This window comes from Danio rerio, chromosome 21 (genome assembly GCF_049306965.1).
Source record: "Danio rerio strain Tuebingen ecotype United States chromosome 21, GRCz12tu, whole genome shotgun sequence".
Lineage (NCBI taxonomy): Eukaryota > Metazoa > Chordata > Actinopteri > Cypriniformes > Danionidae > Danio > Danio rerio.
The window spans coordinates 38,119,779-38,146,527 of NC_133196.1; the positions used below are offsets into that span (position 1 = coordinate 38,119,779).

Below are 26,749 nucleotides of genomic sequence, written 5' to 3' on the forward strand. Positions count from 1 at the left end.
ACACGCATTCCTGGGCTGTTAAAGAGTTAACCCCTTTGTCGATCACTCTGAGCTCATTCCGGAGCAGATGACATCTGGGAATTAATCACTGGAATGAAATGCAGCAGAAAAGCTAGTTGCAAAGAGCCATAAAACAACTTAAGTTGAATTAGTTGAGAGAGGAGGGAGAAAGAATGCAAAGCAGAGGAGAGGAAATCATTGTCTAATTCTGCCTAATAAGCAACGGAGGTCCTACGAGTGATCCAGCAGATGGTGTTTTTGCAACAGATTGCAGTGAGTGATTCTTTTAATAATAATACGAATTAAAATCTCTCTCTGTAGAACGCGGGGGCGCCGTTCATCAGGGAGCCGTTTCAATGAGCAGGAGAAAGAAAAAAAACAGCCTGATAAAGTAATGGCTGTGCCCAAACACCTGAGGCCGAAGCGGAGAGCGCACGCACACATGTGTTTGTGTGTGAGATGAGTCAGGTGGACGGCTGATGAAACACAGAAACGATGAGGGAGGAACTGTGTGTTCATGACATTTGATATCCATACACAATCCATAAACAATATGTGTCCAGTGTAATGAAGTCCTAATAGGATGTAAACTGCTTTACAATGAATTCTGAAGCCATTTGTGAGGCCCATCAGTGCGTAATGATGCATAGATATCACTGTAATCAGTTTTAGTATCCCTTCAACATGATGTAAATATTGAACACTACAATGAAATAGAACTGCATATATACGCTGTTTATTTTTTTCGGAAATTGCTTTGTAATCTCCTTTTAGGAAGGAATTTAGGCTTTATAAATATTCATTTTCAAAATGATGTGGATTTTTCTGATACCACTTATTGTGTAAATACATGATTTTACATTGCACTTACAGTATGCTTGATTGAAAATCTGCATGTAGTTGCATCTAATGATAGATAGACAGACAGACAGACAGACAGACAGACAGATAGATAGATAGATAGATAGATAGATAGATAGATAGATAGATAGATAGATAGATAGATAGATAGATAGATAGATAGATAGATAGATAGATAGATAGATAGAGGGATAGATAGATAGATAGATAGATAGATAGATAGATAGATAGATAGATAGATAGATAGATAGATAGATAGATAGATAGATAGATAGATAGATAGATAGATAGATAGATAGAGGGATAGATAGATAGATAGATAGATAGATAGATAGATAGATAGATAGATAGATAGATAGATAGATAGATAGATAGATAGATAGATAGATAGATAGATAGATAGGTAGGTAGGTAGGTAGGTAGGTAGGTAGGTAGGTAGGTAGGTAGGTAGGTAGACAGACAGACAGACAGACAGACAGACAGACAGAGAGATAGATAGATAGATAGATAGATAGATAGATAGATAGATAGATAGATAGATAGATAGATAGATAGATAGATAGATAGATAGATAGATAGATAGATAGATAGATGGATAGATAGAGGGATAGATAGATAGATAGATAGATAGATAGATAGATAGATAGATAGATAGATAGATAGATAGATAGATAGAGATAGATAGATAGATAGATAGATAGATAGATAGATAGATAGATAGATAGATAGATAGATAGATAGAGGGATAGATAGATAGATAGATAGATAGATAGATAGATAGATAGATAGATAGATAGATAGATAGATAGATAGATAGATAGATAGATAGATAGATAGATAGATAGATAGATAGATAGATAGATAGATAGATAGATAGATAGATAGATAGATAGATAGGTAGGTAGGTAGGTAGGTAGGTAGGTAGGTAGGTAGGTAGGTAGGTAGGTAGGTAGACAGACAGACAGACAGACAGACAGACAGAGAGATAGATAGATAGATAGATAGATAGATAGATAGATAGATAGATAGATAGATAGATAGATAGATAGATAGATAGATAGATAGATAGATAGATAGATAGATAGATAGATAGATAGATAGATAGATAGATAGATAGATAGATAGAAAGATAGATAGATAGATAGAATGTTGTTCTTTATCTTATCCTTAAAGTTTAATAAACATTTCTAGCATGGTAAAGCACTTAGCTAATCATTATTAGCATGTATCTAGTCACTGCTAGCATACAAGAATTACAGTATGCTCGCACGAGTCAAACGAGCCAGTCCCTGCTTCTTTAGAATTTTCTGATGCTGAGATATAGCTGCTGTTATATGGTTGCTAGGCTAGTCGGTTTTGTTGCTATGGAGCTGATTGACAGCTTAGACTGATGATGTCTCAAAGTATGATCAATTTAAACCAACTCTCATGTTTCTTTAACACTGTATGAACATATCAATCTGGGGCAATTGCTAGGGTGCAGTATTAGTTTGTTAGGGTGTGGCTAAAAAGTTAAAAGGCCATCAGTGATTGGCTGCTGGCTAGACTGAGTTAAACAAGCTTAGCCATAAGTCTGTACGACAGCCTCATGCAGAGTTATGAGCTCACAAAGTTTGATCCAATGTCTTTTGCAATGGAAGTCTATGGGAGAATTTATAGTATTTAAAAGTGGTTGCTAGGGTGTGGCTAGAAAGTTAAAAGGTCATCAGTTATTGCAGTTTGGTAGTCTTGAGTTAAATGAGGCCAGTTAAATGAGTTAATGTAATGTAATGTGTGTAATGCAATGTGTATTTATATAGCGCATAAATGAGTCAGTGTGACAGTCTGATGCAGAGTTGATCACAAAATTTGGTCCAATGTCAAGTCAATGGGATTTTTCTGACAGTCCCTGGGATATATTTCAGAAAACTGAAAGTAGAATGAGTTGGAACAGGTATGGCACACTGAGTCAGAAAAGTCTTAAGGTCTGACCTGAGTTTAATGGTCAAAGCTTTAAACCCCTAGAATGAGATACAGTCAGAATTTTTTGTCTCAAAAGAATAACATGTTTAAATAGGATTTCAATAGCTTGGTTTTCACAAGCCAGCCTAATTACAAACTTGACCATCCCTTACACCTAAACCCACCCTTAAAACTACCCATACCACCAAACCTGTCCCCAACTCTACCCATACCCCACCTCAAGAGCATGACAAGTGTTCTGCAATACATTTTAAACACAGTAAGTACACTTAATTTATTTTTAGATGCAAGTACATAGTAGTTAAGGCCACCTAATAAAATAAAGTGGGATTTGCTTGATATGTTAAACTCCAGTTGAATTAATAGAACAAAAAGAAGCAGTGTGTACAGTTGAAGTCAGATTTATTAACCCCCTGAATTATTACCCCCACTGTTTATTTTTTCCCCAATTTCTGTTTAATGGAGAGAAGAAATTTCTACACATTTCTAAACATAATAGTATTAATAACTAATTTCTATAACTGATTTATTTTTATCTTTCTCATGATGACAGTAAATAATATTTTACTAGATATTTTTCAAGACACTTCTATACAGCTTACAGTGACATTTAAAGCCTTAACTACGTTAATTATTTCCCAAAGATGGGTTGCAGCTGCAGGGCATCCGCTGCGTAAAAATGGTCTGCAATGTCATGATGGCAAGCAAATGTTAAAATAATTATTATTTTTGAGAGAACTATACCTTTAAGAGAGACAGAGATGAAGAGGGACACTGAGTAAAAGTGTTTGCATTGCAAATTCCATATGACCTATTTTCTCTTGTCTAATATAATTAATTTCTGAACATACAAGCAGGGCGCAGAGGTCCTACAGAATAGGTGCTAAATCGCCAATAGAATTGTGTGATTTTGACTGAAAGTCATGAATGTTTCCAACACAATGACCACGTTTACATAGACATCAGCAATCAATTATTTGCCTTAATCTGAATGAGACAATGATATGATTGAGGTGTTTACATGAGCTGCTTTTTGAATGTTTGCTGAACCTGTTTTGCATGTTATAACACATAATTTGATTAATCGTAATTGGGTCATCACACTATCCACAATTCTTCCAAAGTTTCATGTAATTTCCGGTGTTTATTTATTTATTTATTTTTTCCGACTTTAACTGCAGTTTGGAACTTTCACTTTCATTCAGGAACATTTCATGTATGCTCCCCTTGACAAACAAGATATTGTATGCGAGTAATCTGTGTTTACATGGTAGACTCTTAATCAGAGTATTGTCTTAATCGTATTAAAATCTGATTATTGGTGTCCATGTAAACGTACTCACTGTGTGATAATAGCCACTCAATTTATGTAAATGTGTTTAATACAGCTTAATCACATGAGGAAACATTCCTATTTTACGTTTTGTCAGTTTAGTGGCTAATTCGTACACATTTGTACAAATTCAATCATACGAAAATGTACGATTTTAAAAAGAGAACATGTCACCCAACCCCGCCCCTAAACCCAACTTACATTTGGGGATAAGCAAATCGTACTAAACTGTACAAATGAGAATGTATGAATTCATATAAAAAGCCACAAAATCAAAAAGGTTACGGATTACTGTAAGATTGTGTTGGTTTAATAACATAATTCTGGCAGCAATTATATTTCAAACATTTTTTAATTGAAAAATGAATAATAAAATAATAAAAATAAATAAACTGAGTGTTTGCTGTGGTAAATAAATGGTCCCAACAGCGTTTTTTTGTTGTTGTTGTAGTTGTTGTTGTTGTAAAAACTCAAATTCAAAGATTCAAAGTGTTTATTGTCACATAAGTATGTTCAACAAAATTCTTACTTTGCCCTCCACACTGGCAATAAGTTTAATGTATATTAAAATATACTCATTTAAATACTCATTTAACAAAACTATAATATAAATAAGTATGAACTTAGAGTATAAAGTATAAAAAAAGTATAAGTATAAACTATGAAATAAATAATATATAAAGAAGGTTTCTATATACATAAATGTGAAGAAAAAAAAGCAGCAGAATCAGCAGAGAATGGATAATGAGCAAAACCGTTAAGGTACTTTTTTCTTTAGCTTTGCCATCACAGACATAAATGACAAAAAATTAAATTAAATTAAATTAAATAAAACTAAATAATAAAAAATTAACTAAACTAAACCAAAATAAATAAATAAAATAAAGTCAAATAAAATTTTATTTAATTAAAAAAATAATAATAATAAAATACATTTCTCAGTGATGGGGTGAACTAAACTAAACTAACCTAAACTAAACTAAACTAAACTAAACTAAACTAAACTAAACTAAACTAAACTAAACTAAACTAAACTAAACCTAACCTAACCAAAATAAAATAAAATAAAATAAAATAAAATAAAATAAAATAAAATAAAATAAAATAAAATAAAATAAAATAAAATAAAATAAAATAAAATAAAATTTCCAGTGATGGGTAGCAGCTGGAAGAGCATTTACTTGTAAAACGTATGTTGGATAAAATTGCAGTTCATTCCACTGTGGCAACCCCAGATTAATAAAAGGACTAAGCCGAAAAATAAAATACAATAAAATAAAATAAAGCTCAATATTTATTTATTTATTTATTTATTTATTTATTTATTTATTTATTTATTTATTTATTTATTTATTTATTTATTTATTTATTTATTTTGTTTTATTATTTATTTATAACTGCTTTACTCTATTTTGAGAAAATTAATCCAGTTTTGGTGAACACACACAACTTAACTTAAATCATTAAAGCAATTTCACACTTTTAATGCCAGTGCATAAAATCTCTTAAAAGATTTGTTTATCTTCAGATGAGCACTTTTTAAACTGTTAGTGTTCCAGTGTACTGCCCTTGGTACACCGAGTGCTTAGTTGCAGGAATACAGCAATGCTAAGTGGTTAATATTTTCCCGAAGACCTGTAATTTGCAATATCTAAACTCGGAGAGGGTTTGAACAATAAAACATCCACACAAAAATAAATAAAGGCATAATCAAAAATTTAACAAAAACAATTAAAAAAAAAGTTTTTGTAAAATATTCTATTTTATAGAAAACTTAATCCATCATACAAATAAAAGTAACGTTAGTTAAAGAAACCCACTTCCACTACATCATTAATGCTTCCTAATGATCACAAAGTGAAGAAATGTGCACATCTCCACACTTCTAAATCGGCGTTCTCTCTTTTATTATACATCCCATAACTCAGCGCTGTGACCTCTGTAACAGACTAACTGCAGTGGAAGTTTTTGCAAGTGTGTATGTGTGTACGTATGCAGTATATCAGAGCGAGTGTGGAGTTGAACTATCCACAGCTTTGGTGCTGATGGCCCATTTGGGTTTGGTCCAAGAGCTCCTTCAGTGTTGGCTGCTAAAGTAATTAGCCTAAAAGTGATGCCAGCCAGTAGAGATAGAGGAAGAGTAAGCAAGCAAGAGAGATGGAGAGTGTCTGTGTTTCGGCATCCCGTCCAGCCGTCAGTCATGCTTTGAGAATGTGTCCATCACCGCCATGCTCCTTAACCACACGCTGACAGAGCTGGTTAACTGCATCCCTTTTTAAAAAGTCTGCTGTAATTACGACACGCATCTATGGGCACAGAAACACTATTCTCCATGATATGAAACGTGTATCAAGAGTTCTGTTTCCTTGTGTGAATTGAAACGGCAGTCGAGTGTTTCCATCAAAACAATTAACACGCTTATGTTTTTTATGATCCAACTGAAATAATTGTTCCATCTAAATTGATTATTTACAGCTCATTCAAGGTATCTGATCACTGTGTGTGCTTCTGTAAAAATGTAATCAAACATTCTGCCTCTTAAACTATTGGAACAGTTAGTTAAATTTGCACAGACATGCTGGTTTTAGCATCATTAGTGGAAAAGGCTTATGAATATTAATTTGGTTGTGCACAAGAAATTCTAAATGGTTTCTATTTTGTTGAATAAATTCTCACTGCGGTGTGTCAATCTAGAAATTTCCAGTCAAAACATTTATTGATCTGATTGTTATTTAAACTTTTTTTTTTTTTTTTTTTTGCAGTTCGATGGATAAACATATTGATCTGGACTAGGATTGAATCTTAAACATATATTAGCTTATAATTACTGTGGCTTGGAGGAAAAATCCCACATATAAAGACAAGGAGGAAAAACTCTTTTTGGCATTAATTAATTACTATTAAGAAACACAGCAATAAAATGTATGAACACTAAGGGCTCTGTTTTAACGATCTAGGTGCTAGGTCTAAAGCACAGGGTGCAAAAGCAATAAGGGCAAGTCTGAATCCACTTTTGCTATTTTAAGGATGGAAAAAATACCCTCTGCGCCGTGGCGTATGGTCTAACAGGGTATAGCTTATTCTCTTAATGAGTTATGATTGTGTTTTGAGAATACACCAATCGGACTCTCATCTCTCATTCCCTTTTATAAGTCAGTTACATCGCGTCATGGTGTATTTGCTATTTAAATATGGGACTTTGTAAGTGGAAAATCCGAATGCTTCACTAACGAGAAAACAGTTAAACAGACCATCTGCAGCGCGAGGATAAAGAATGAGCCTCCTCCAACTCGCCTTTACTTTTACTTTCTTTTTCTCTCTTTCGTGGATAAGGAAACGGTGTTGTACACACAGACATCCATTAGCCTACATAATTAATTTAGTTTGTTAAATGCAAAAATTTGTTTAATTTTTTTTTTTTAGTTCTCATATCCAGCAAACGAATAAATGAATAATAATAACGAAGTTATATCCAAACACATGTGCTATGCCCCATAAGGTCCAAAACCTGACAGGTGGACAAATCTAAGCTTGTTTTTTAACAAAACCAATATAAATATGCATATAATAAATAATAATATCAATAATGATAACATTATACAAAAGCAAATTGTCATGAATAAACTAAAAAAATAGATGAAGAAGGCATAAAGGCAGTGGTATTTATATTTATGTAGAAAATATTAAATTTTGTAACATTTTATTCCTTTAATTCTTATTTATTTGTAAAGATATTTGCGTATTGCTGTACATGTGTAAGCGAGGCACACAACTGATGCGCTCTGTACTGGATTTTATACCTGCTTTCAGCTGGTCTATTGCACAATCTACTTTAGTTCCTAAAAATAGCAACGTTCCAACAACGCGCCTTAACACACCTCTTTTCTAGACCAAAACACCTATGGGTCAACAAAGTGGTGCAAATGGATTTGCTATTTAAACAACATGGCAGAAAACGGGAATATTAAGGTTTCGTTGGTCTGAAAATAGCAACACGTCGGGGCAAACACGTCTTGCGCTTTATCGTGCCGGGTGTCGGATAGGACCCTGTGACTTTTGCGGCTGATTATTGCGAGTGCATTTGTAGGAGTTTTCTTTTCAGATGCAGAATTTATTGACAGAATATATAAGTGAATCACAGTACGTGATTTACATGATCAACTGTTGATTTAAGGTTTTCGGTAGTTTCAATCCCTATTTAAACTCTAAAGAGCCTGTCCTAACCCATTTGCGCCGGGATTGTTAATATAATTCATCCAAGTAAACTAAGCAGCTTTGTTTATTTGAACCCTAGTTCGCACAGATTATTACAGAGTGTTGACTATTAATAAAAGTGGCTGCTGCATTTTGAGAATCGCCTTTAAATTACAAACACAACAATGTGCCTTTGTGCTAATTTTCCATGCTAGGTAAAACTATTATAGCTTTCGCGATTGAAGTTACCAGTGGAAATATAATACTTTTTACTTTTTGTTGTGTTCAGGTTTTAAAGCAGTTTGTGTCAAATCTAACACAAATGTTGCATTTGTATTAATTGTATTTTAGGCTGGGACACACTAGGCTGACGTCAAACAACTAGTGCCGACAGAACCCAACTGTGCTGTCGCCTCGTGCCTGATCTTGTCTGGTTCAATCTGGACCAAAAAGTTAACTGTGAACACACCAAACGAATAATAAATTCATAATATTCCATATTGTTTGCTAATATTCAGCCAATTCGAATGTTATGACTTGATTGAATAGACGTTATAAGCTAAAAGATATGGGGCAGTAGGGGTCTTCTGCACCTACTGGTAGGCTCAGAAAGCTGTTATAACCAATTCACATGGTTAATCATCTGTAGATCACATGCAGTTATGGCCAGAAGTTAACGAGAATTATTTATTTTACTTATTAAATTTCCCATTAATTGTTTTTTATTAACATCTACCCTTACCCCTAAAACCACAGTAATGTAAAAACAGACCAGTATCTGGATTCTTCTCTATTAGTATAGCTGATTAACCACCAGTAGGCGCAAAAGGCCCTTATTGGCCCATATAATCACTGATAACGCCCGTTGAATCAAGTGATAACATTGGAAGTGGGTGAAATATTTGAGAAATGTAGTGAAATTATAGCTAGCTTCTTTGTCTTCCTTCCCGACCCAAACCAGGTCATCCACACACATATTTAAGAAAGTATTATCGAGTTTGCCTTTCTAAAGTACTTTTAATAGCACGATAAACACCACAAGACTTTTCCATATGCTTTTTACCTCCTTACCCTTAATTTTATAGGCAAAGAAATAATTAAACAATAAGACAGAATTGTTAAGGGATGTCAAACTAAAGTCAAAATCAAATTCAACATTAAAGTCCTGCTTGCTTGCTATGCACACTGACCACTAGTCCTGAACCTTTATGTGTGTGTGAAAATGTGTTTCCTCTTCCTTTAAACCACTGAAGTAGAGTGTTTGTTGGCCAGTCAGACACACCATCTGGCACCTAAGCCTGCCTTCACCTACAGAGTCCCACCGTTCACTGCCTAGAGACTCAAGTACATGCGTGTGTGAATAATATAACACTGGGCAGGGCATTACCACTGAGGTCACAAATATGGTTGTTTTAAAAAGCTTGCGGCATTCGTAAGCACAAAATATGGCTCGGAAAATGAAGAAGATCAAAATGCAAGCGAACAAGCTTTAATCAGAGAAATACACAAATATTGAAGTGTTCTTTTTTGGGGGGGACAGGTCATTACTTTTTTGTGGCATGTGAGTCATGTTATTTGGGCCAGTGATGGGATTAGGGTCTTCAGGCCTCTGTTTGAGTGGCCACATGTGTTGATGTTGGCCCTGTCAGTGTGTGCGACTGTAAACAGTGTAAGTATGTTTATGCCTTTGGTCAGTGATGAATCAGCAAGTGTGTATGTGTGTTTACTCCACAACATCCTGAGCTAAATTTCTTAGACTCAAGAACATTAGAGGTTTTTTAGTAGCGGCGTATTTGTGTTTTGGATGTATTGCATACAGTTTTGCATCTAAAGATACCAACAGTGTTGAACTGAGAATCCTTAAATGCACATTACACCCCAAAATACTTATTTACTTCCATCCCAGACTCTGAAAATGTAGCCCTATATACATTCCTGGAGAGCACCAAATACATCCCATGTGGTGCTTTTTTTTTTTTGCAGTTTTTGTTTTCGAATCCACCAGCGGTCGCTTTGTACCCTTTTTGAGATCTCAAATTTCTCTAGCAAGTGTTATTCGCACCTGTCGACTGACTGATTGACTGACTGACCAACCGACCGATACTACCACCTACCCCTTCCCTAAATCCAACCGATAGTGTTTTGAAAAGCACAGATTGACCACCGCCCACCCACTTCATTTGTGTTCAACAGGTGAAAAAAACTTAATGTAAAACCATATAAGGGAGAGTGAATGAAGAAGTAAGTTTTATGTGTGGAAGAACAATGCCTTTAAACTTACATCAGTCTTTTCATCCATAACAACATTATGCCTAATTCAGCATATGTATTCAGAAACCTGTTTCTAGTATTTTCATTTAATAAAAATGTTTGGTAGTTGTCAAAGATAACTTCCTTTTAGCCAATCTGATTACAAGGTCATTAATCAGTTCAAAATAATGATTAATTTGAAAAATTTGCTAAAAATAACAATAATATTAAAAAAATACAGCTGCAAGCAGCAAAGACCGGGTTTCAATTGGTTTACAAGGGGTTACATGATTTCAGGACTCCAGACAACCCAAAGTTTATGGATTACAAGTGGTAGAAAGAATACTAAAAAAAGCTGGTAAAAGTACTATTACTATTACCCAAAAATTTAGTGCAAGTAAAGTAAAAGTATCTATTGTAAATATTACTCAAAGTATGAGTAAAAAGTACCCCTTTAAAAAGTACTCAAGAGTAGTGAGTATTACACTGTGAAAATCTGATGCGTGTGTTTGTGTGTGTGTGTGTGTGTGTGTGTGTGTGTTTGTAAACGTAACATTTCTTAGTGCATTTAGTTTTTGTTTAAGATTTAATGATTTCAGTCGTTATAGGGTAAACATCCACCATGTTCTCCTCCGTGACATGCAGTCTAAACCGTCATGTGCATGTAAAGATTTTGGACATCTTCTTGGTCACTTTCCAAACATGACTTACAACTGTCTTTTATGACGCAAAATTATTATTTGATTATATGGGAGTCACAGGACATATATTTCTACTCAGCCAATCCCCTTAGACAAGACAAAAATAAAGTAGTGGCTGGAGGTTGATGTAAAGGAGTAAATGAATCGAAAAATGAACTTAAGGGAAAGCTTAAGTACGCAATTAGAGTAATTTGAGTATTTGTAATTTGTTACTTTACATCACTGCGGATTAGAGTAAAACATGTCCATGATGGAGTATATACTGTTACACACATAGTGTAATAAAATATATCATTTTTAAAATCATTAAGCATTCTTAAATTAATAACAACAACATTAATAATAATAATAATAACAACAACATTAATAATAATAATAATAATAATATAACTTGTCAATAAATAAAAATATATTTTAACTTACAATACACCGATATACAAGGGTCAGAGAGAACATTGTAAACATTAAACCTTTGAAGTCATACGTGTTCATCATGTAGAGACACAAAACTGCTTTGCTTCTGCTGCCTATTTAAAAATAAACATACTGTGCAACACACGCACGCACGCATTCATTAATATCGTTATGCCGGCAAAACTTACAGTCTCGTACACAAACACACACACACACACACAAACTGTCCGGGAGCGCATTAACAGCTTGTAGCGGGTACGGGCAGAGGACGGCACGCTGGCACTCTGTTTGTCATATTTCTTGTGGGCCTCGCCATCTGCCGGGGTGGCATTTTCATGGCTGTTTACCCTGACTCCCGCCAAGGAATCATCTGCCACCGCATAATGCAGCCCGCAAAAAAAAGGGGGGATTAAGTTGGTAATGCAACTGAGACTATTGCTAATTTGGTGTAATTGGGAAGAAATGAAGATAAATGAGGGCGAGAGAAGGAGAGGCAATCAGTACGGCAGGCAGTACAGCTGTGCTTTTGGCCAAACTCAGCCCCCCTCCTCCCTGCTTCTGAGCGTCACCCCCCCCGTCACGTCACCCCGTGCTCAACAAGGTGCATGCAAATTCAGGCTAATGACAAATACGCTGGGCTGACACCCACAGCACAGGTTATCTGCCTTACTGTTCATCTCGCTGCCGTGGATATTAGCTTATAGGTGTAAACAGTTGACCTTCACACAGAAATTTTAGAACTTCACCATATTGGTCTACATGAAGTTGAAGTCAGAATTATTGTTCTGTAGACTATGGAAACAAAATATAGCTTAAAGGGGCTAATAATTTTGACCTTAAAATGTTTTTTTTTTTTATGTAAAACTACTTTTATTCTTGCCAAAATAAAACAAATAAGACTTTCTTCAGAAAAAAAAATATATTATCAGACATACTGTGCAAATTTCCCGAATGTGTTAAACATCATTTGGCAAATATTCAAAAAAGAAAAAAAAAATTCAAAGGGGCGCTGATAATTCTGACTTTTATTGTATGTACAGAATTATTAGCCCCCCTGAATTAAAAGCCCCCTTTATATTGTTTTCTTTAACATCTGTTTAAAAGAAAGAAGATTTTCTTCAACACATTTCTAAACATAGTAGTTTTAATAACTCATTTCTAATAACTGATTTATTTTATATTTGCCATGATGACAGAACATTATATTTTACAATATATTTATCAAAATACTCCCCAGCAGGCACAGAATGTCATATAACATTGATTTTTGGGTTCTATTTTGGTTGTGACAACAAGAAACCAAATTTTATTGTCAATTTGTTGTCTACTACTGACCTCAGCTAACATCTAATCCGCTTGTTAAGTTGTCATGTATGTACTTGTACTTATTTCATTCATTCATTTTCTTGTCGGCAAAGACCCTTTATTAATCCGTGGTCGCCACAGCGGAATGAACCGCCAACTTATCCAGCACGATTTTAAGCAGCGAATGCCCTTCCACATGTCTTTGGACTGTGGGGGAAACCGGAGCACCCAGAGCAAACCCACGCGGAGGCAGGGAGAACATGCAAACTCCACACAGAAATGGCAACTGAGCCAAGGTTCGAACCAGCGACCCAGCGACCTTCTTGCTGTGAGGCGACAGCACTACCTACTGCGCCACTGCCTTGCCCCTTGTACTTATTTAAATTGAGAAAATATTTGTTTATGGCGACTTTTTATTCATATCACACATTAAAGTGAACTTACTATTGAATCATGGTATATACAACAGTCTCCAGACATGCTGCATCAATTGCGATCAAGATTTTCGGATCTTGTAAATATGTATTATTACCATTTTATAAGTCTCCCCATACAGTTTGAAATAGCGATTGGATCCAGAAGCCGCTTCGTGTGCCGTCACACATAAAAAGTGGATATCTATGTCAGTCATCTACCTGAGAATGTAGAGGTGTCGCGCACGAAAGTAGTAGGGTAACGTCTTGTGCCAGCTGAGTACTATTCAGCATAAAAAGCAATTGAATTAATGCTTAACTACTGTAGATTGATTAGGCTAACTAGGCAAGTTAGGCTAATTATGTTATTGTTTTGACAGTGGTTTGTTAAGTATAGACAATAGAAAAAATACTTAAGGGGCTATGCTTTTTTAATAATCATAGGAAATCTAATTACATAGAAAATACTGTGGAATACCTCCTTGGTCTGTTAAACATAATTTGGGAAAATTTGAAAACTAAAGAAATTCACAGGAGGGCTAATAATTTTGACTTCAAACTTTAAATTTAACTTCATACAGTATAAAAATAAATAAATATTCACAAAATAGAACTTTCTTAATTCAATTTTACCTATTCTCGTACAGCAAGTTAAACTACATGCATGGTAAACATTGCTTTGGGAACTAAAAACAAAAATAAAACAAGTTTTTAGTTAAACAATTTATTTCCATGAACACTTATTTGTCAGATTTTTTGTTGATGTACTTTTAATAAAGTATAACAAATCTAATCAAATTGATGCATTTATTAGGATTTATTTATTTAATTTTAATTGTATTTATTGATCTATTGGTCCGCAGTCCTAATTTAATATGTACCATCCAATACAGTCTACTCTACTTAGCAGAGCATACAATATATTCATAACCTTATCTGTATGAGCCAATAATGCACTGTTCAATATTCATATCAGATTGATTAGCCAATAAGTAAATGAAGATATAGGAACACAATACCAGATTTCGAGAGTCCTAATCAGCAATCAACCTTCTTTCCTGAACCCTACAGTATATTGTTTCTGTACTTGATCACTTAAACAGTCCCGCTGTATTTGTATTTGTATAATGTTTTTAATAACATGACCAAACATTATTACCCATTATAACACTGTTGACTTTTATTAAAGTATTTATTCATGTTTGCTAACGTTAGTTAATGAAAATACAGTTGTTCATTGTTAGTTCATGATAACTCGATAACGCACAGTGCTGGATTTTATTAGGAAATGATTAACAAATGCTGTTCAAGCATTATTCATAATTAGTTCATGTTAGTAAATACATATACTAGCATTACTACTTGTCCTGTGTTGTAAAGTGTTCCTTAAAGCTTATGAATCTAACATTTTTTTCAAGTGGTAAAAAACTGATACATCTGTTTAAACAGGCAAAGTAGCATAGTTTCAAAAGAAAATCCAGCACTTATCAGGATCTGCTATAATAATATGGTCAAAAAACATTTTGACAAATGAATGAATGAATGAATGAATGAATGAATGAATGAATGAATGAATGAATGAATGAATGGATGAATTTATTAATGAATGAATGAATTAATTAATTAATTAATTAATTAATGAATACACAAATAAATAGAACGAATGAATAAATAAATAAATAAAATAAATGAATAAATGACTAATTAGAATGAATGAATGAATGAATAAATAAATAAGTAAATAAATAAAATGAATGAATGAATAAATAAATTTAAGAATAAATGAATAAATAAAATGAATAAATTATTGAATTAATCAATTAATTAATTAGTACAATGAATTAATGAATAAATGATTGAATAAATAAACAAATTAATCAATTAACTGAATGAATGACTAAATAAAACAAATAAATGAGTAAACTAATAAATGAATGAATGAATAAAGAAATGTGAGAATGAATAAATAAAATGAACAAATAGATAAATAAATAAATAAATAAATAAATAAATGAATGAATGAATAAATGTAAGATTAAATGACTAAATAAAATGAATAAATGAATAAACCAATGAATGAATGAATAGAATGAATGAATATATAATGTATGAATACATGCATGAATAAATAAATAAAAAGAAAAAAGAATGAATGAATAAATAAATGAATACATAAAATGGAATAAATGAATGAATGAATGAATGAATGAATGAATGACATCAGGTTTCATGTAGCACCTGGCTTTAACCCAATTCGAGATTTTATTTGAAATATGTTGCAATGTGACATAACTGACTTAACACTGAAGTGTGGAAGGATGTCCTGTCTATAGTGAATAAGACATGCTATGCAATCTTAAAAGAGACATCTGTTTGTGTCTTCCACGTTTTAAGGTTAGGAGGATGATGGCAGTGTGCATGCATGCGTATGTGAGTGGCAGTGTGTTTTCAATGCTTTGTGGGGTCCCCGCTGAGTCCTCTATATCCATCTACACTGTGCCAGACGCCCCTCTGGCTGCCCTCCCTATACAGTATCCACCCTGCTCCGCACAGATGTCCCCCCCACACACACACACACTTACACACACACACACACACACACAACCTGACACACCTCGCACACTACAGCCCCCCCAGAGGAGGACAACCTTCACGGCTATACATCAGTTTCAGCCGCCATGGTGATGCGACATCTGCGTGAATCTCTGTTCAGTCCCACTGTATGTCTGTAAGATCTGTGTTTGTGATGTGATGCAAGCAGGTAACAATACGCTCGCAAAACACACTGCTCAGGGATAGAGGAAAACACTTTTTAACTGTCATGCAAGGGAGGAGAAACAAAATAGGAGGGTCATTCTGGTCATTTTAGGTAAAGTTAAATCATTGTTGTAAAAAAAATAATGTACTTTAAATGATTAAAATACCACAGCAAATGCAATTTCTACATTTTTATACTATATATTACTGTTTATTCAAGCTTGCAGAAATGAAAAGTTGAATTTGCAGGTATATTTTGCTTGGAACAGGTTGTTATGTTTACGATGAGTCTTTGAGCAAGCATCAGTGTAGTAAATTGAAGTAAAACATACTCAACATGCACTGGGGTTATTTTGCAGTTTGTCGTTGTTTTACAAGTGTATTTATTTCATGACTTCTGGACCAAAATAAAATAAAATAATATAGCACAGTAGGTAGCACGATCGCCTAACAGCAAGAAGGTCGCTGGTTCGAGCCTCGCCTGGGTCAGTTGCAATTGTCCGAAATTGAGTTTGAGACACTTGTTTTATAGTAATAATTTTTGCTATGTTTTATCCATGATTCACACCTATAAAAAATCTCTCCAATCAATCTAAATGAATGATTTTTTTTTTCCATATAGAGATATTCAAAATATCTGGTGAAACTGCATTCATATCACAATTGATATGGCAGAAAAACAATGCGATGTCAGATTGTGTGTGTGTATATATATATATATACACACACATATGTATATGTATGTATGTATGTATGTATGTATATATATATATATATATATATATATATATATATAAATTAGAAATAAAATTAAATAAATAAAACTATAAAAATTATCTGTTAATTAAATTAAGTGATTTCCATTTATTTATTTATTATACAATTATGGGACCTTGATCTCTGCGGTGTTGAATTTTGATGGTGAAAATTCAACTCTACATCGCCTTTTATTGACATTTTAGTCATTTGAAATAATGTAATTTATTACAAGTAATATATATTTAAGAATTCCCAGAGATGGGTTGCGGCCGGAAGGGCATCCGCTGCGTAAAAACGTGCTGGATAAATTGGCGGTTCATTCCAATGTGGCGACCCCGGATTAATAAAGGGACTAAGCCGACAAGAAAATAAATGAATGAATGAATATTTAAGAAATAACTCCTTTTTAGGTGCATCAAAATAAACTACAAAATAAAGCAGCCACAAATGTATCAAAATAAAATACTGTATTTTTGCATTTTAAACATACTATAAAATACATTTACAAGTAAGCATGGAGCATAGATCAATACCTTCACTGTTAAACGTAAAGTAAACAATATTTCACAGCAGCTTTTCTCTGAGCAAGTTTTAGTGTTGATATCTATACATTTTTTACGTGTTTCTTTTTCATTCATTCAGTATTTTTGTATGAATTTCAGATGCAGATAGAGGGTTAGAATATAGTATAATATCTGTTGATTACGTTTCCATCGTCGTATAATGATTATTTAATCTCTTTCTTTTATTTCAAAAGGCTTATGTATGAAGTGTTTCATTTTAAATTATTTTTTTTCACAGAAACTTTTCATAAATCTATTTTATTGCAATTGAACCCTTCAATAGGCCTACTAATATGATTTCTGAAAACAAAAAGCTCCAGTTTTAGTCATTTCCATATGTAATTTTCACATAATTACTTCAATGCACAACATAAAAACATCTCAAAAATTCTCAAAATTACAAAAAAATTGTTTTCAAATTTTGCAAATATAATTCTTCATATATATATATATATATATATATATATATATATATATATATATATATATATATATATATATATATATATATATATATATATCCTACTGACGCCGTATAACCTATTCTTCCACTTTGACATCTTTAGGCAGACATCTTTCCTCTTCATTAACTATGCTACTGGGAATTTAAACAGCCAGTGAAGTATTGCAGGTATTGCCAAGATATGATGCATAATTTCCTTTCATACTCCAAGCACTGATCACCTTCTTCAATATCAATACATTTTCTGTTTTGATCTCAAGTCAAGTCAAATAACTGAGAATGCACCAATCAGAGGCTGCATTTTTATGATGTCATCATATAAACTTCTTACAAAGTATTTTACAGTATTTTAAAAATGTAAAAATACAACACACTAAAGTATTTTGATACAAATATTGAACCATTTTCATCATCCTTATCATACACAAATGACAAAATACGATTTTATATTTGAAATACGTATTTAAAATACTTGTTTCATAAATACTGCCCTTCCCTGATGGCTATATTCAGTCCATTTGCAAGACTGTATTGCTGGCACATCTTACCTACTAAGTGTATGACTAACTACTGAGCATTCACTTTCATGCCAACTACCCTGAATTCCATTACCACACATTTCCTACCATAATCAAGAAAGCGGTGCTGCTGCTGCTGCTGCTGCTGCTGGAAAGCACTTTGACAAGTCAACCCCACATATGCTCCTGTTTCATGTTGCACCTAATGCAATACACTGCATCTAATCGTTAACATCTATCCCAGGTCAGCTGGATGGATTCAGCACACAGCAACGGTAAATCTCATTAGGTACTGTAGAGCGACTCACTCTCTAACAGCTCTGTAGAAGAGATGTTATAATGACACCAAAGCATGGATGTCTTTACAAGTTTATGAAAACACCTCCGCTCGGAGCCCCTTAGGAGAGTACGGAGCTTTGAGTTTGGGGTGCAAAAAAATCTATTTACACGGAATAACAAAGAAGTAATAATGAAGAAGAGCGATCAAGGGGGAAAAACATATAAATTTTAAGTCATTAATTCCCTCCCTGAACAATGAGCGAGCAATCCACAAGAGGCCGGACGTAAAAGTGTTTGAATTGAAAGTGAAAATGATTAAAGAGCTCTTTTAATGAAGTGTTAATTGCTGTGAGAAGTAGGTAGAAGGTTGGATGAGATGAACTGCTTTGACAGGAGCAAAAGCTACGGCAATAGCACATTTCCACACCCATTTAAAGCAAAACACTGCATACGAAAAGTGGGTAGAAAGGCCCTGGCAGAATAGTTTCATTCAATAACAGAAAAGACGCTCATTGAAAATTGGGGCATTGGGATTTATTTGGTTCTAAATGCTTGTCATAATACAAAATAAATGCTAAACGGGCCAATTACAGAAAGAACTTTGTATGCTATCTGAATGAATGAATGAATCGTATCCTATTTGTTTGGTAAAAATGGTCATTTAAGCTTGGACCATATTTACAACAAAAGTTAGACAACAGAATACAGAACAGCATTTCATACTGTAATGCCTAGTTCAGACTGCACGGTTTTCAAACTAGTTACATCAAATGTTTTCACACTGCATGACTATTTGGGGTAGCATTCCATCGCTGCTGTGTTTATATTGCAATATTGGTTGGCGACAGAGGTTTTCACACTGCATGACTTAACAATAGAAAGAATCGCTGACAACTTTGTGTCGCAAATGTCTTACAACCAAACACACGCGAAAAGTGACATAAACGCGAGGTCATGTAGTAAATCTTTTTATGTAGTATATCATTATAACCACATAATGAGAAAGTCAGGGTTAAATGTAAGACTTTTAAGACATTTTTAAGACCATTATGAAAGAAATTTAAGGATTTGTTTTCAAATATCCCAGTTAAAAACAGTTAAATTGTGATTCATTTACAAAACAAAAGGAATTACAAAACAAACAAACAAAAGGTTACATTGAATTTAAAATGATGATGTCCATCATGTTTACCCCATCATTCTATTTCTCTTCGCAATTGGGACGATGGGCCAAGCGAAAAAGGTTAGCATGAGCCAACTTTAGCCCACGAGCCCTACTAATGGAATGAACATCATAAAGTGAAGAATCCAAAATATTCAGAAAAAACATTGATGTGAAAAAATTTGTATTTAATGTGTAGTAAGGTAAAATACAAAACTTATAAATACAAAACTAATGTTATAATAAAAAAACGAATGTATATCTAAAATACAAAACTTTGGTAATACACCCTTTGGTGTTGTTCAGTTTAACTGATCGAGGAAAAAAATTAATTGAACCAAGAGCAGAGCTAAAAATTTGGAAAACCCACACTGTAAAAAGTAAAGATGCTTCAAATATTGTGTTGAGTATTCACAAAATTTCAAAATGTATTTTAAGTGCCCCAAAGTTCCTGAAGAAACCAGATTTAGTTTTAATACGCATAGGTTTTGCTACGGTTACGCCTTCCGTCCACACTATCCCAGAGTTTTCAAGCCATGAAAACTGAGCTTTTTGAGCACTGAAGAGGCTTTTTTGGTTTTAAAATGCTGCTGCTCCATTACAGTTTGGATGGGGGAAAACAGAGACATCTGAAAACAGAGGTGTAACTGCAGACATTTGTCTGATTTTATCTGATTGGGGATTATTCTCAATATTAAGTTCAGTCATGCATCTTTTCCTTGTAAGTTCAGACTACACAATTTTGAAATGGAGAACAAACTCCCAAGGACACGTCGGATAAATCTTCAAAGGGAACATTGTACTTTATAACATCATTCACATCACTCTGGGTACGCTGTTTCTTAACAATAAAATGAAAACATGATGCCTATTTTCATTTTGATATTACAACTTAACAGACACCAAAAGTGTCGAGGTATTGTGTAACTACATTTATATGACCGTCATCTTCCCTGTATGCATATTTCTAACAAAACGGAGCCTATAACATAACTTCCTCCTTTCATTTGCATTGAAAAGTGCAAAACTTTCGCTGTATATCACTTTTAATAAACACTAATGGCCATTATAAAAGTATAACGTACAATAAGTATACACAATATAGGAAATAAAGGCAAACAATTAGTCAATGTGCAGAATCAGTGTACGCGGTTACATGAAGAAATATATTAACTTATCTTTGCGCTCAGCCAAAACATGTTACCTGAGAACAAGTAATACATTTAAAAGACCAAAGAGTCATTAGATATAGATGATGATTTGATTACCACATTTAACAGCTAGTGAGATGATGGTCTAGTGGTAGATCCTTGATCAACTGTCTGATGTGCGCTTCTCTCACCTGGGGAAGTGTGCTCAAAGCACCACTGACTGCCTGGAGCTCAGACAGCATTCCCTGCAGCACATGCCAGAATGTGTGTGTGTGGTCACATGATGTGCATTTTCAGTGGTGTAGTGTGGATGGAAATCTTTTTAGAAACCCTAGTTGAAACGCCAGTGTGGACGTGGATCATTTTCGTTCCAAAACGGCTTTTTAAAACTAAAACATATTAGTGCAATATTAGTGCAAACAAGGGATGCAACAATACAGCCTACAATTCAATACATACATCAGTTTTTAACACGGTTTTTGGTTCGGTTTGGTTTTGATGGCTTGACACGTGTGTTTTCTTTTGTTATTCTATGCTTAGGCAATCGGAACAGTAAGAGCTTAAGGAGAAAAAAAATTAAAAACGATTTATTAACCAACTCTAACTTTAGAGCATAGTGATTGAATATTTACTCACGGGGAGGAGTTTCCTCATCTCAGCTTGTAGACATACAGGCACACACAAACAGTAAATTCGAAGAGATATGAAACACACATAAATTATTTAAAGAGCCCATATTATGGGTTTTTGAAAATTCCACTCCATGTAGTGTTTAACACAGCTCTAAGTGAAGTGAAGTATCCAGCTAAGGCTTAAATCTGTAAGAATACAGTGTTTAAAACTGTTGATTCATCTATAAAAGAGTCGACTCATAGTGCTTCAAACGAGTCGCCTTGATACAGAGTCATTAGGTGTTTCGCCATGACGTACAAACGAAACCAAGTTATTCACGTGCACGCGCAAACCCGGGAGATTTCAAACCTGAGGCCCCGCCCTTTGACGCAGAAACCCAGACACACACACACCCACAAACACACGCACACAAACATGCCGGTCGATTGAATTCACACTGCAGATGGGTATTATATCGAGTCTCTACCCAAAGATGACACCTCAGCATTATAACCAAGCAGTTGGAAACTACATGCTACAAAGAATACTTCATCGGCATTTGTTAAAGGAAGGATCAGTAAAGAGTAACTTACTGATGGACGTCAGGATTAGTTTCTTCCTCTATTTCTCAAGTGTAAGTACGTGCGATTAAAGTTGTTGCCTCGTTGACTCTAGCTTGCAAATGTATTTAGTTGTGATTTGTTACTTGTAACCGCGTGTACTGTATCAGGTTAACTGGCTATATTCTTGTATCGCGTGCAAAGTCTCGTTAAAAACGTGACGCGTGCTGCTTTGTTTATGGAGCTCCGTGGAGGAGTAGTGTGTGTGTGCGCGTGCGCTGTCGTCCGGAGGTATGTGTGTGTGTTTGTGTGTGTGTGCGCGCGCGCGTTGTCGTCAGGAGGTGTGTGTGTGTGTTTTTGTGTGTGTGTGTGTGTGTGTGTGCGCGCGTGCAAGGACGAGGGCAGTGTGTGTGTGTGTGTGTCTGTGAAAAGAGCAGAGTGAGACAAGCTATGTAATCTCCTCAACAGTTTTTGGAGTTTTTGCTCAATAAAATAGTCATCTGAATTTTCAAGCCCATCGACTGTATTTACATTGACCCACTGGCAGCTAAAATCCATGCCTACACTATCAATGTATGAACTGTGTATGAACTGTATGAACTGTATGAACTGTGATTACTTTTATATTGCTGATTAGCTGTTTGGCATTTCACTCTGACTGAAGGCAGTCGACTAATCGCAACAGACTGTCATCGGTCCAATCAGCGCAGATTAGCTTCGCGCTAAGGAGGGGTTTGGGAACAAATGAATCACTGGACGATTCATACAGGAGTAGCTGGGATAATTAGGTAAAAATAAATGCAGATTATAAGACCATGAAAGTGTTTTTTGACCTTGCATGCATATTAGACTGTTGTTGGAGACCCTTACAACCAAGATATGACCCTATTTCATGTATAATATGGGCTCTTTAAACGTAAAACTGAAAAAAAAATTCATAAGTGCGCATAGAACCATGAATGTCGTACTGATCGGTTTAATATTATACTGAGAATTGTAGCATCCTTAGTGTAAACGGGGCATAACAGTATTTAACTTTTGCAGTAAATAAGATCCTTCAAAGGCATTTTTTCAGTGCTGAGGTTCTGGAGTCACTGTTTCCTTACTCTGAGACCTCATAGCACTTTGAAAGTTATAAGAGGAGCTCAAATTAAAAGTAAAAAATAAAATTTAAAAAGTGACTGGAACATCTGTAAACTTATAAAATAATTCCTGATGGATCTCTCTTCTAAAAGCCAACACTTGAGATGCACATTATTTAAATATTTACTTAGTTATTTGTGCTTCTTTGGAATGATATGAATTTTAGTGCTTTTTCATGACAGTTACTGTAAAGTATATCATTGATTAGAGTCTAATCTAAATAGGTAAAAACGGATTCTGGATCTCACTGCCTTCATAAAGTCAAATTTGAACCATTTATTGTGGTCCAACAACAGAGCCCTGGTGTAAACTATTGACACAATGTTCTAAAGGAGGAACCAGTTTCTGCATCTCTTCTACTCAGTAAATAAGTTACTATTTTCACAGCGTCCTCTCAATAATGAATGTCACATTTATACCTCCACCTACAGCTGAATATTCAACATCTCATCAGCCTTGCTAACTGAGTCCTATATTGTGTTTCTCACGGGCCTTTTGTGCTGCATAAGATGGCACAGTCTTTCACTTACCCTTATCACAGACACACATTAATGGCCATCAGAGAACTGTGTTCTCTTTGAACGGTTTACGGCGAATACCCTTTGATCATAAGTAGTGCTCGCTTCACAGAAAGCCTGAAAAGATGTCTCTTTGATATCGCCCTGCGTTTACATATCAATGAGTGCCACCGAAGATGGGGGCCCAGGCGACTCTCGTGCGCCACACTTTTGGAAATCTGTGGCGACCGGTAAACGCATACATTTGTAAGACAGTTTTGCAGATGAGATTGAGTAGCCACCTTCATTCGGAAGCAAGGACTCGTCAAGTGTTTATCCTCAATAGACCGTGGCTCATTTGACTGTTTTGGAGTAGAGAACCCCACGTCTTTATGGGCTTTCATTAGACGTCATTTTGAGGCTCATTTGAAATCAATCCCCCTTCGGACCCTCACGCCAGCTCCAGTGTCGACCGGATGAAAAATGAGGCGGGGCATTGGGGCTTCGGGCGGCCCCCTGTCCGTCCTGCTTGGCCCAGTCTGTTAATACAGCATCATCTGGTCGAACGGACGGGCAATTCCCACATCTCATTACCGACAGGAACTGTGGGTCATTACTCGGGATGGATTCCCATTAGCTGAACTGAGGGTTTGAGACTAAATACAGAAGCTTTGGACACAAGTGCATACTCACAAGCACTTTGTTACATACTCCTCAGTCACTTTTAACTTGTTCACAGATATCTGGATGTGAAGAAAGGGAGAACAACTAGAGTGAACTTATCCAATTTGAGCGTGTCAGATAGAAAGATCTCAAGAGGAAGCGTAACTATTTAAATATTGTCAGAAAAGTGGATAATTGGTATGAGTTCAGTTTCATTCATTTTAAAATGTATCATTTTAAATAAGATATATTCCCAAACCCAATCCCACACCACTTGAACAAATGACTACAAATTACATAAAAAAGTTACAAATTGCCTTGAAAGCCCTACATTTAAAGAAACCATGAATTTAATTATTGTTATTTAGTTTTACTCATATTTATTTTTTGATGACAGATGACAGCAGCTATGCAAATTATTTTTTTAAATCTCTATTTCCACCAGGGTATACTCATCCCGAGGCCTCTATAGATTATCCAGTGACATTGATGTGTTCCAAGACCTGTGAAGACATGATACCAAGGAACTCATAATCCTGGACCAGGCCGTATCCTGAGCAGATGCTGTGGTGCTCATGGAGGAGACTGATTCCTGAAAGACCCCAGTGACAGATTCTCCGAAAGTTTGGCCAGAGGAGAAATGGTCGTGCCCAACTGAGCCTGGTTTCTCTCTAGGTTTTTTTCCCTTTACTTTCGTCAATTGGTGAAGTTTGTTCCTCACTACTGTCGCCACTGCCTTGCTTGGTTTGGGATTTGTGGAGCTGCGCATCGATGGATTTGCTCTTTAATGTTACTCTTCAGTGCTCTTCAACCCACATTGAACTGAACTAAACTGAACTTCAACTCTGAAAACTGGACTGACACAGTTTCAGTTTACTAGAACTTCTATGTTAAGCTGCTTTGACACAATCTACATTGTAAAAGCGATATAGAAATAAACATGAATTGAATAGATGGCATAGCACCCACAGGCTCTGTTAACTACTCAGTTAAGTATGACCTTAAGGATATATCCTTATAAATCGAATCACCTACTTGAAAGCAATTTAAGGGCCTGTTTTCCTCAAATGAAATATATACAACATATCTCTGTTCTCCCTGAAGAGGAATTCATTCTCGATGACACATTAATTCAGGATGACTGCCCAGTCATCTGAAAATCAAGGTAATAGAGAGGCAGTCAAGAGCAGGTTTAACCTGCAGGAGTGCGAGAAAGACGTGGCATGGGCTGGTGAGTGAGGATAATGCAGGTCCTTCATATGGTCCTTTGCCGTATGAGCCATCTGTTCACCTGACAGACTGTGTCCTGATGGACAGGGTGGCTAATCAATGCAGCTCTGCTTCACAGGTCTGTGTATGAACATATAGTGTTCAGCTGTTCAGCTTCATGCAAGCTTGTGTGTGTGGTTGATATTACAATTTTAAAACAGGGTACCTGCAAGTATTCCTCTTTCTATAGTGTGAATCAATGATTGGGAATATCTGTGCTTAAAAGCTTTCATCTCGGATAATGGTCAGCAAGCCTCTCCTGTCCCTTTTGGCGTGATGATTTATGGAAACATTAATTTTGTATAAAATAAAATAATTTAAATTGAGCTGAACTGTTCATCTTGAACTGCTCATTTCTAAACATAATAGTTTTAATAACTCATTTCTAATAACTGACTTATTTTATCTTTGCCATGATGACAGTAAATAATATTCATTCATTTATTTTCTTGTCGGCTTACTCCCTTCATTAATACAGGGTTGCCACAGCGGAATAAACCGCCAACTAATCCAGCATGTTTTTACGCAGCGAATGACCTTCCACCCGCAACCCATCTCTGAGAAACATCCACACACACATTGACACACACACTCATACACTAGGGACAATTTAGCCCACTCAATTCACCTGTACCACATGTCTTTGGACTGTGGGGGAAACCGGAGCACCCTGAGGAAACCCACACGAACGCAGGGAGAACATGCAAACTCCACACAGAAATGGCAACTGAGCCGAGGCTCGAACCAGCGACCCAGCGACCTTCTTGTTGTGAGGCGACAGCACTACCTACTGTGCCACTGCGTCGCCAGTAAATAAAATTTGACTAGATATTTTTCAAGACATTTCTATATAGCTTAAAGTGACATTTAAAGGCTTAACTAGGTTAATTAGGTTAACTAGGCAGGTTAGGGTAATTAGG

General features: G+C 35.2%; 1 protein-coding gene and 1 long non-coding RNA gene across 12 annotated transcripts in view; one reads left to right on the forward strand and one right to left on the reverse strand.

Moving 5' to 3' along the window:
- Window positions 1-26,155, forward strand: LOC141379887 (uncharacterized). The gene is made up of 2 exons (XR_012396831.1): window positions 1-273; window positions 25,006-26,155. It is a non-coding gene; the product is annotated as an uncharacterized lncRNA (long non-coding RNA).
- Window positions 1-26,749, reverse strand: part of dacha (dachshund a) — a 294,811-nt gene that overhangs the window by 67,750 nt on the left and 200,312 nt on the right.